Consider the following 12,223-nt stretch of genomic DNA (forward strand, 5'->3'; position numbering starts at 1 on the left):
AAAAAAAAAAGTTCCTTAATGTTCACATTAGATTCGTTTACTTTTTATTTCAAATTTTATTTATTTTAACATCTGCTCTGGTCACAGCAGATATGAGAAAAACCTCTGCAGAGTCGTTTTACTGTCACATTTATTAGATTTTCATATTTTTTCATTCTGCTTTTGAAAGGAATTGTTCTTTTAAGACTTTTGTGAAAGGGAAGCCTTCTTATGTGTGGCCAACCTGAATTAAGGAGGAAGACAATTTACTATAGATCTCTTGCTGAAAAGGAGTCATCTTAAAACATGCCAGCACAGATATTTATGCAAATCAATACGCCTTAGTAAAGCACTTTAAGGAGATGTCCACATTTTGAGACAGTGAGGATTTCATGGCTTGAAGCCAGCCAGCCAGCTGCTGACTGGAGTTTGTAGGGTTTTTTTTGAGGGAGGGGGGTACAAATCAGGTGAAGAGCTTACATATTTTTATCTGGTTTTGCAGAGCAAAAGTTTATTTCTGTGTGCACTGAAGAAAGAGGAATTTCTACAGACACACTCTCTGTTTTGCCAACCAGCCCCTCCCTTCATTTTGACTACCACTTTTATGCAAAGGATTTGCCATTTCCAACTGCCTGCTTTACATCTCCACCTGGGTATCCTGCAGGCGTCCCAACTCAACATGTGCAAGACTGAACTCCTGGGGGCCTTCCTCATGCCTGCTCATCCTGCTGATTCCCCTATTTTTGTTACCAGCATCATTGACTTCCCAGTCAACTCTGCTTGAAACCTCAGAATGACCTTTGATTCTTCCTGGTGTCTCCTCTCACCTGACCAATTCCCAAGTCCCACAGACACTCCTTGCGCAATATTTATCCCATACTCCCCTCCCATCCGTTCCCAAAGCTGCCATACTGGCTCAGTTCTTATTTCCACACTTCTTACCTCAACTATCAAGATCTTCCCACCTCCAGTGCTCATCCTATATTTTGCCTTGCCCCAGGCCTATCTTCCTAATGAATAATATGCTTGTTAGGATTAGGTTGGGCTTCCATCCAGCGGGGGAAAAAAAAAGGCGCAGTGCCTTCTCCCTTTGAGAACACTTCTTAAAAGTGGCACACACTATTTCCTTTCTATCTCATTCACCAGAATTCAGTCACATGACCACACCTAGCTGCAAGAGAAGTTAGGAAAGCTAATCTTAATTTGCACAGGCATGAACCTGGTTAAAAACTGGGGCTTCTGTTACCACAGAAGTAGGAAAGAATGATATTGGAGGACAGCTTCAGATCACTTCTTTTTTTAAAAAATTAATTAATTAATTAATTTATTTTTGGCTGTGTTGGGTCTTTGTTGATTGGCTCGGGCTTTCTTTAGTTGCTGTGAGCGGGGGCTACTGTTTGTTGCGGTGCACGGGCTTCTCATTGCGGTGGCTTCTCTTGTTGCGGAGCTCGGGCTCTAGGTGCATGGGCTTCAGTAGTTGTGGCTCGCAGCCTTTAGTAGTTGTGCCTCGCGGGCTCTAGAGCGCAGGCTCAGTAGTTGTGGCGCACGGGCTTAGTTGCTCTGCGGCATGTGGGATCTTCCAGCACCAGGGCTCGAACCTGTGTCCCCTGCACTGGCAAGCGGATTCTCAACCACTGCGCCACCAGGGAAGCCCCAGATTACTTCTTGTTCAAAAGTTCTCAGGGTTCCCACTGAACTAAAAATATGCTCTTCAACCTGGCATTCAACATTTACCATGATCAGCTCACTCTCCAGCCTTGTGCCCTCTATACATGCAACAAAAATGAGACTGTGCTGCTTCCACATTTTCTGGCCTCTGCATCCAGTTCCAGTTCAGATACTACTTCTCTCCCAAAGCCTTTCTTAACGCCTCTTTGCTCTAACTCTGCCTGCTGCCCATAGCTTTTTGGGCTGGTCCCACACACTTCACAGCTGCGTTAATAGTTAACCCTCAACTGGGAGTAGGGAACTCCCTGCACTGCTGGTGCTTTCATTGGCTATAAGTATGGTGCTGAGTGGGAGAGCAGTGTTTGGAGGTGCCTTATGCCATGCCAGATGCATCTGTCATTGAATTAGCAAAACCTCTCCTTAAGGAGGAGCTGGTCTCTTGGGACTTCTTTCAGGGACTGGCTGCCCTGTAGCAGTTCCGCCTACATATGAGGCAAACCAAGAAACAGGTGTCTGCTCCTGGCCTCCCCAACAGCTGGTAAAGGGTTTCATTTTCTGCCTTCTTTTTCTCTTTCTTTTTTTTAATCCCTCTCCTTTTGTTCTATTACATTTTCTTTGTCTTTTCATAATTTTACATGCCTCCTGCTTGTAGGGATTTAGTATCAATAAATCATATAAACTGACAAATAATATTTATATTAATAGAAACATTATTTATAACATAATAAATAAAATAAATAATTATTGATTCCTATATTTAGACACCTTCCCCCACTACACTCACAAGTGTTCTCTCTGGGTTCTAGATGTATAAGTACCAAATTACAGAAACACCTTAAAACTGGGCCAGTCTGACACAACTCGCTATCACCACCACCATCATCTGATGCTTGAATCTCTCAATAGGTTGGGGTACTGTTCAGCGAGTATCTCCTTTCTTCTTCCTCCCATTTGGATGGGCGTGTACTTACCCCTTTGACTCTGAGCTTGACCATGTGACCTACCTGGCCAATAAAATAAGCAGAGGAGTAAAATGTTTTTGCAGAGTTGCACTTGGATTCCTGAATATCCATCACCCAGCGTGCCCCAGGTAGATGCTCCACCTTCATCCTGGCACCAGAACAGAGAGGAGTGTGTCTCAGACCAGCCCACAGAGGTTTGCCTTGCCCAGCCCCCTCACAGCCCAGACAACGCACAGCCCCATGAGTCAGAAAAATAAATACTGTTGTTGAAACCCACTGAGTTTTGGAGTCATGCATTATTGTGGCAATAGCCAAGTAATACAAGTCCTCTCTTCGACATCTATCCCAGTTATCTATTACCATAACAAACCACTCCAAATGTTGTGGCATAAAATAACAACCAGTTTCTTATGATCATATATATATTTTAAATTTAATTAATTAATTAATTAATTATTTTTTGGGTGTATTGGGTCTTCGTTGCTACGTGCAGGCTTTCTCTAGTTGCGGTGAGCGGGGCCTACTCTTTGTTGCGGTGCGCGGGCTTCTCGTTGCAGTGTCTTCTCTTGTTGCGGAGCACGGGCTCTGGGCGCGCGAGCTTCAGTAGTTGTGGCTTGCGGTCTCTAGAGCGCAGGCTCAGTAGTTGTGGCGCATGGGCTTAGTTGCTCTGTAGCATGTGGGATCTTCCTGGACCAGGGCTTGAACCCATGTCCCCTGCATTGGCAGGTGGATCCCTAACCACGGTGCCACCAGGGAAGCCCTGTGATCGTAATTTTGTAGGCCAGAGATTCAGAGAGAACACAGCAGAGGTTCCCATCTCTGCTGCATGCTGCCTGCAGCCCAGCTGGGGTGGCTTAATGCCTGGAGGTGCCTGGGATGGCTCAGCTGGGGCCATATTCACTGTGATCCTTGGTTCTTTTACACATTGCAACTAATGAGGCTGGACTGTCCAAAATGACTCATTCACACTCCTGACACCTAGGCTAGTGTGGTTAGAACAGCTGGGGCTGGCTGGATATCTCATTCATCGTGAAGAAGAATCAGTTTCCCTCATTAAAGCAATGATATGGATTTTTTACTTACGCGGTGATAAGAATGGTGTTTTTCCTACCTTGTCAAAGTGACTGTTTATCACTCCCAATATACTCGTGTATCGATGGATATTATACATGAAACTGAGCAGGACCCTGTGAGGCTCCTGGGCAAAAAAGCCTTTCTGTGTCCCCCATTTCTTGATAACAGGAAATAGGCTTCCTTCAGCCTCCATGACCTTCCCTGTGTTCCAACGGGCAGGTTTAAACAGTTGCTAATTAGGTAAGGGAGGGGATGTGGAGACAAGGCAGGAATAGTCAAGAAACTATAGAGTAGCCTTGGGGCAGGGTCCCGGTTCCCCCTCAAGGGATACACATAACAATATCTTTGAGCTGCTTTACAGATACTGAAACCTCCACCAGGCGGGAAAAGTTAACAGTATGCTGCCCACAAGCAGGTAGACTCCAGACTGGTTGGAACCAGAAGGTTGATGTTGGCTGACTCCCACTTACCTCACCACCAACCAATCAGAATGTCCACGAGCTGATCACGCCCTCTTTGAGCCATGACTATAAAACTCCTCACTACCCCCTCCAGGTCGGGACTCACAGTTTTGAGGGCATTAGCCTGCTGCGGCCCCCTTTGCCTGGCAAAGTAATAAACCTATTCTTTTCTACTTCACCCAAAACTCTGTCTCCAAGATTTAACTCAGTGTCGGGGTACAGAGGCTGGATTCGGCATCATACACACATGCTGGCTTCTTCTGGTAAAGAGATTATCTCTGTTCTAACTTTATATCTGATGACAGTTTCGTATTTTCCACATTATTTCACTAGAATTGCTAGTGGCATCAAGCATCTGGCAGGAATTATTTTCCGCCAATGAATGGGCTGAAAAAGGAAAATTGTGTCCTTCATCACAGGCAAATTTGGATTCTAGAGTGCTTCTTTACCTTCACTAAGAGACACCAGATATTTTAACTAACGACTATATTAAAAAGGTTAAACTTCAGCTTAACTCTTTCCATGTTAGCAAAACACAGCTTTGCAGAAAATGCAATGTGATTTTCAAAAAAAGAATATTTGCTTTTCACATAGATTACCTAGCAGAGCAAGCAAGGTGAAATTCCAAAATAATAAACAGGTTCTTTTTCTCCCATGATGGACAACTTAGTTCAAAGTGGCATACTGGAATCAAAGTGTGGGTGACTTTACAATCTGTAATCCTCTGGGCTCCCCTCCATATCATCTCTACCCACCAAAAAGAAAAAAGAAAAAAGGGGCCATAAAGATGTCACTAGAACCGAAAGGTCAGGCACAGACTCAGATAAACAATTTGAGTCAACACTAAAAGGGAATTTGGTCAGAGTGGGAGTAAAAGGCAGGGTGAGGCAGAAATAAGATGCCTGTTTCTATGGTTTTAGAGAAAAGCTAAGGCTCTGTGAAGGACATTTTCTACTGAGAGAATTGGTCAAATAGGAGCATTGAAAGAGATGAGTTAAAAGACGGGAAGAAAAGTTCTTTTGCTGTCTGTTTTGCGGGCAAGGGTTCTAAGCATAGAGGTTTATTTCAATGACACAACCAGAGGCTTACTGAGTTGCTTACTAAGAGTAAATCACCCTGAAAGGCCCTTAGAATGAAATACAAAAAAAGGGAGTACGGACTACTTAGGGAGCTGACTAAAATGCACATTCCTGAGCCCAGAGGAGGGCCTAGAAATCTGCATTTCAACAAGCCAATCCTTCCCTCCCACATCCCCCTACCCCCACCCCAGATTATTCAATTCAAAAGTATTTATGAGGTCATTAACAGAATTTGGAATTAAAGAGAAGTCCAAGATAAAGTCTAGGACTGGGCCTTCAAAACCTGCCACTCAAGTTCTTCTGAGTATAATGTTAAGGGGTAAGAAGCAGGTGGGATTAGAGGGGAGGGGCAATGGTTAGGGTACAATTAGAATGAGTTAGAGTTCTCCCAGCAATTTATTACTCCTGGCACAAGAATTCCCTGAAATCTGTTTGGGAAAACAGCCATAGACAGGTGAAAAGATAATTAACCTTCCAGGTAGAACTCAGTGATCCCCAAACGTGACTCTCATCAGAGTCATCAGAAACAGTTTTAAAAGGATAGATTCCTGGGCTCCAACCCTGGAAATTCTGTTTTTTGTAGCTCTAGGGTAAGACCCAGGCATCTATTTTTTATTCTTCCTGTTAATAGATTAATGAGATAGAACAACTAAATGCAATGGGATCTGGATTAAAAGATAATTTTCAGACAGTTAGGCAAATTTCATGTAAACTGTATGTTGAACTTAATGTTGAGTTTGTCAGGTGTGACAACAGTGTTCTCAGTACTAGGACAATGGCCTCCTTCTTGGGAAAGGATGGAGAATTATTTAGGGGTGAAGTGCCAGGGTGCCTGCCCACCACCCTTGGATGGCTTGGTAGAGAGGAAACGTGTATATAAAGAGAGAATGTATCGATAGTGTGGGAGGCAAGAGGTTAACAGCTGGTAAAACTAGGTGAGGAGCATATGGGTGCTCACTGTTTTGTTCCTGAAACTTTTCTGTAGGCTCAAATTTTTTTCAAATTTACGAAACGTTAATTTTTTTTTTTTTTTGCAAGAGAGAATAAACAACGGAAAGGAAAGCCTCCATCCTTCACTTTGTTGCACAACAGATTGAGCAACCTTAGTAGGAAGGCATGGGTTACAGGGGCTTGGAGCAGAGAGGTCACTGTGGGCTAGCACTGTGGTTCTCCACTCATTCTCTGCGGCCACATACATGACAAGTGATGCTTACACACAATGCCCACAGCCACAGGTGCACCTCGACTTTGATGTAGTTCCTGGCTACCAACTTGTAACACAACAGATTTTCCTGCTTAAGAAAGAATGCAAGTAAGTGATATTATCCTAGGGATAATTTTGAATTACTCAAATTTATTTTAAAAATAATGTCTGAACTTCTCTACTTTTGTGTGGAAGGTGTTTGAAAATTCAATAAATCACTCTGAAGTACAAAGAAAATGTAGGTTATTTGCTATCTATAACTGATCTAATCTTTGTCATGGGCAGTCACAGCATTGGGTCATTGCAGGGAGGAGAAAATGGCTTTAACTTGACAATGAATGTAATGGAAATCTTAACCAGTTTAAATAGCCTTGTGTGGATAACTCAGAGTCTTTTGGTAAATACTCAGAAATTTCAGGCTTCCTTTCTACCAGTAAATGACTCTACCATGATGTGATTATTTTAAGAGGGGTTACAATTTTTAAAAAAAAACTGAAGAGTGGTACTTCATTAATAAGAAAAATGCACGGACACTGTGGTAGATTACAAAAATAGTCCCATTCTTCACCTCTCCTTGTATCCCGACCCTTTGTCACATTACTTTTCAGGGTCGTACAACTCCATCTGGGCTCAACTACATGATTTTCTTAACCAGTGGGTATAGCTGACCCTAGGCAAGCACAAATTTTAAATAGGTTTATACATTGGGCTTTTCTCTTGTGCCTGTGCCCTTGCCATCAGAACATACCTGGGCTAGCCTGCTGGAGGATGAGAGATGTGTGGAGTCCAGCTGAGTCCCAAGTCATCATAGGGGAGGTCATCCTAGATCAACTACCAGCCCGTCAACCCCGGATATGGGAGCAAGCCCAGCCAAGGTCAGCAGAGCCGTCTGGTTAGCAGCCCTGAACCCTGCCCCCAGAAGCACAAACAATAAACTCCTACTGTTGTGTGCCATGGGGGTTTTGTGGTTCTTTGTTACTATGTTACTCCAAGTCCTCTAAGAAGCATATGCCAAGCTAGGATAAAATGTACAAGGATTTTATTGTGGAGACACTTCTGAGAGAAAACAGAGAGGGAGCGGAACTATCAGAGCTGTCAGAGGGCAATGCAAGTCTGACCCCAAGTGAAGGAAAGAGGGAAGGAAGGTTGGGTGGAAACATCCTAGCCTCTCGTGCAGCCAAGAAAGGTCAGCAAGGCTACCAGGGAACCTCAAGGCAAAGTCAGCTGTGAGAGGAGTCTCAAGCCTTCCAGGAACAGGTTGGCCTTAGTATCCCACTGTGCCCAGCCATTGGCTGGAGAAACCTGTGGGACACATGGCCTTGGCATAAACTTGGCAGTGGATTTCAGAGCACACTAATTGGCCAAATAGTCCAATAAGTCTGCAAGGTTTTTTTCCTTGTGCTTGCCACGGTTACACAGCTTTATTGGTTGACTTTAATAGAGACACAGAGACTCTAGTTACTTATAGAGCAGCAGTTCTTTTTTTTTTTTTAACATCTTTATTGGAGTATAATTGCTTTACAATGGTGTGTTAGTTTCTGCTTTATAACGAAGTGAATCAACTATACATATACATATATCTCCATATCTCCTCCCTCTTGCGTCTCCCTCCCAGCCTCTCAATCCCACCCCTCTAGGTGGTCATAAAGCACGGAGCTGATCTCCCTGTGCTATGCGGCTGCTTCCCGCTAGCTATCTATTTTACATTTGGTAGTGTATATATGTCCATGCCACTCTCTCACTTTGTCCCAGCTTATCCTTCCCCCTCCCCGTGTCCTCAAGTCCATTCTCTATGTCTGCATCTTTATTCCTGTCCTGCCCCTAGGTTCTTCAGAACCCTTTTTTTTTTAGATTCCATATATATGTGTTAGCATACGGTATTTGTTTTACTCTTTCTGACTTCACTCTGTATGACAGTCTCTAGGTCCATCCACCTCACTACAAATAACTCAATTTCGTTTCTTTTTATGGCTGAGTAATATTCCATTGTATACATATGCCATATCTTCATTATCCATTCATCTGCTGATGGACAGCTAAGTTAGAGCAGCAGTTCTTAATGTGTGTGGTGCTGCCTCCTAGAGGACATTTAGGAAATGTCTAGGGGCATTCCTTGACTGTCCTCATGACTGAGCAGGTACTACTGGCATTTAGTGGCATGGGCTAAAGATGCTAGATGTCTTGCAAATCACTGGACCATCCTGCATGACAAATCATCCCGTGTGTTCTTCACCAATTTCAATGCTCTATATGGGGAATAATCTGTTTAAAATGATCTGAGCCGGGGCTTCCCTGGTGGCGCAGTGGTTGAGAATCCGCCTGCCGATGCAGGGGACACGGGTTCGAGCCCTGGTCCGGGAAGATCCTACATGCCGCGGAGCAACTGGGCCCGTGCGCCACAGCAGCTGAGCCTGCGCTCGAGAGCCCACGAGCCACAACTGCTGGGCCCCGCGCGCCTGGAGCCCATACTCTGTAACGGGAGAGGTCACCGCAATGAGAAGCCCGCGTGCTGCAACGAAGAAAAACCCCCGCTCGCTGCAACTAGAGAAAGCCCATGTGCAGCAACAAAGACCCAATGCGACCAAAAATAAATAAAATAAATTAACACCCCCCCCAAAAAATGAATAAAAGGAAAAATATTTAAAAAAAAAGATCTGAGCCAAGAACCTAATTCTTTTTTACATAGAAACATCAATTATTCTTTGTCCAACATAAATATGCACTGCCTTTCTAAGATTACAATTGCCATGACATTGAAAAAAGTTGCTTTGTTTCAAACTTTACTGTGTTGGTTACCCATATTACGAAATCATGCCACCAAGCAACGCTACTTGTGGTACTCAAATCTCCAATGCCATGCTCCTGAGACATTGAACGTTCGTGGCTGTGTCCACCGCGAGCAACGTGCAAGCATATGACTATTTTGTTATGTGCTCTGTGTGATTGTTCTCAGGTATTTACTCACAATGAAATAGATACTTTATTATATTGATTTTCCTTAAATTATCTGGTAGACAGGCTATATTACTTATGAACTTCATTTTAGAATGAGAGAAAGTGCTAGGTCTGACATGTTAAGAGCCACTCCTATAGAATGAGGGTCTATAAAAAGATTACGAAAGAGGAGGGAAACGTACCCCCATGTTCATAGCAGTATTACTCACAATAGCCAAAAAGGAGGAAGCGACCGATGTCCACTGACAAATGAATGGATAAACAAAATGCTGTGGGTGTGTATACATATATATATAACAGAATATTAGAAAGCCTTAAAAAGGAAGGAAATTCTGACCTGTGCTATGACATGGATGAACGCTGAAGCATTATGCTAAGTGAAATAAGCCGTTCACAAAAGGACAAATATTGTATGATTCCACTTCTATGAGGCACCTACGGTAGGCAAATTTGGAAAGACAGAAAGTAGAAGGGTGGTTTCCAGGGGCTGGGAGGAGGGGGGATTGTGAATTATTGTTTAGAGAGTACAGATTTTCAGTTTTGCAAGCTGAAAAGAGTTCTGGAGATTGGTTGCACAACAGTGCGAATATACCTAACACTATTGAAGTGTACACTTAAAAATGGTTAAGACGGTAAATTTTATTTATTTTTTAAATTAATTAATTAATTTATTTATTTTGGCTGCGCCGGGTCTTAGTTGTGGCATGCGGACTCTTAGTTGCGTCATGCATGCGGGATCTAGTTCTCCCACCAGGGATAGAACCTGGGGCCCCTGCATTGGGAGCACGGAGTCTTACCCACTGGACCACCAGGGAAGTCCCAACATGGTAAATTTTATATTATGTACATTTTATCATAATAAAAGAGAGAGAGAGAGAGAGAGAGAGAGAGGAAGGGAATGTAATTCCAGCCTAGGTCAGACTCTGAGTAAAATATAAATGGATACTAGTAAGTAATAGTGTCCATTAATGTTATATTGATATTTAAGTACATAGGTTTATATGACAGTATGTATATATTTGATATATTAAAATTGATAAGAAATGATATGAAATTTGAAGAAACTAGTAACTCAGAAAATATTTTATACTAAAACAAGACTCTTTTTTGAGAAAAGAGGACTTAAAGAAGTTGGAGTTTACACAGATATAGAAAACAAACTTATGGTTACCAAAGGGGAAAGGGGTGAGTGGGAGGGATAAATTAGGAGCTTGGGATTAACAGATACACATTACTATATATAAAATAGATTATAGCACAAGGAACTATATTCAATATCTTGTAATAAAGCATAATGTAAAAGAATATGAAAAGAATATATCTGAATCACTTTGCTATACGCCAGAAACTAACACAACATTGTAAATCAACTATAATTCAATTTTAAAAAAAAGAAGTTGGAGTTTAATTGGAAGGTCCGGGTGACCTCATGACCTTTGTGCTGGTTATCCACTATTGTGCCCCAGTCCAGGCCACCGTCCTCTCTGTGATGTTCCTCTCTGTGATGTTCGGGCTGAGCCACCCTTCCCAGTTTCCCTGGCCAGCCGGCTTCCTGTGGTTCTAGTGGGGACTGGGAGGGTGGAAGAAAGGAAAAGAAGGCTGTTTTCTTGTTCCTGCCTCCTGTCGGGAGATGGCTAGCGGTCCTGGACAGCTCCAGCTCCGCTTCTAGCTTCCTTCCGCCGTCCCAGCCCCAGTCTCGCGCAGCCCCTTGGAGGTGCCCCCGTCAGCAGGGCCACGTCTTCCTCATCACTCGGAGTCCCACCCACCTGCCTCTTCATCCAGGACCCAGCGCACACCTGTGGGCAGAGGCCTGGGTGTCAGGCCTGCCCAGCCCTCCTCTGCAATTCTGGTTTCTGGTAACACCACCCCTTCCCTTCTGATCCCCAGCCCAGTGGCAGTTGTGCCCTCAGTTATTAATCTCTGGTTTACCTCAGCATGCCTTGTTTGCTTTTTCCCCCCAGCTACCTAACACTTTTGTAATTAATCGTCTATCTTATGTCTCTCCTACTGGAAATTCCTAGTGTGATTTCTGTTTTCCTGACTGGATGCTGACTAATGAAATCTTTTAAAGATACACCAAATCTACCTGTCAATAAAGTGGTCTAGTAGTGATGCTGTCTCCACCTGTGTTCCTAGGGAGCAATCTGGTATCCATCCCTAAAGCACCCAGATTATGGTCTCTAGTATGACTTTCTGCTAAAAGGAACCAGGGCTCCTTGGAGAGCAGCTGAGTCTATTATTCTATGTTTGGGGCAGAGAAAGCAGAAGTGGGTTAGAAAATCCTACTGTTTTGAAAAAGCACAAATGCTTGCAAAGATCTCTGGGACTCCCATCGGTCAGATTGTGACAACCTGAACATTGAAAAGGAAAAACAAAATTCTATGCAAAACATGAGTACATAATGACACTTAAAAGGAGCAACTAAAGTATAGTACATTCAAAGAAAGGCAGTTAGGAGTTTCAGGTAGTGTTTGCAGAAAAAGCTCTTTATGCTAATGCAAACATACACACGCCACAGTCAGATTTAGTTAGCACCTAAGTAGTACCAGTAAAATCCAGGAAGTTAACAATTTAGCTCAGCCAAAAAATGCTTGGACAAGATTATCCTGGAAAAAGAACTCTGATCCTGTGTTCCAGTCCCAAACAGTAATTCATATATTTAGTATTTGACCGATTATTTTAATAAACATTTATTGGGTGCCTGTTATGTGCACCATGCCAGGAACCTGGGGTACAGCAGTGAAAACAACACAAAAATATCTGTCCTCAGGAAGTTTTACGTTTTAGGTGAGCGAGATCCGTATGCAATAAGCCTAATAAAAAAATAGACTACATAATAGG

The 12,223-nt window shown here is 43.1% G+C and overlaps 1 protein-coding gene and 1 long non-coding RNA gene across 4 annotated transcripts in view; one reads left to right on the forward strand and one right to left on the reverse strand.

Annotated features, from left to right (window-relative positions):
- Nucleotides 1–12,223, reverse strand: part of SLC1A4 (solute carrier family 1 member 4) — a 119,760-nt gene that overhangs the window by 25,224 nt on the left and 82,313 nt on the right. For 2 of the 3 annotated variants that reach the window (XM_073791302.1, XM_073791303.1), the window contains one exon: nt 2,652–2,757. The exons of the other annotated variant lie outside the window; for it this stretch is intronic. The gene's annotated coding sequence lies outside the window, so the exon portion shown is untranslated. The remainder of the gene's footprint in view (nt 1–2,651; nt 2,758–12,223) is intronic. 3 annotated transcript variants of the gene reach the window in all.
- LOC141276327 (uncharacterized) lies at nt 4,839–8,729 on the forward strand. The gene is made up of 3 exons (XR_012325680.1): nt 4,839–5,542; nt 6,453–6,535; nt 7,169–8,729. It is a non-coding gene; the product is annotated as an uncharacterized lncRNA (long non-coding RNA).

The sequence above is a fragment of the Tursiops truncatus genome, chromosome 14, assembly GCF_011762595.2.
Source record: "Tursiops truncatus isolate mTurTru1 chromosome 14, mTurTru1.mat.Y, whole genome shotgun sequence".
NCBI lineage: Eukaryota > Metazoa > Chordata > Mammalia > Artiodactyla > Delphinidae > Tursiops > Tursiops truncatus.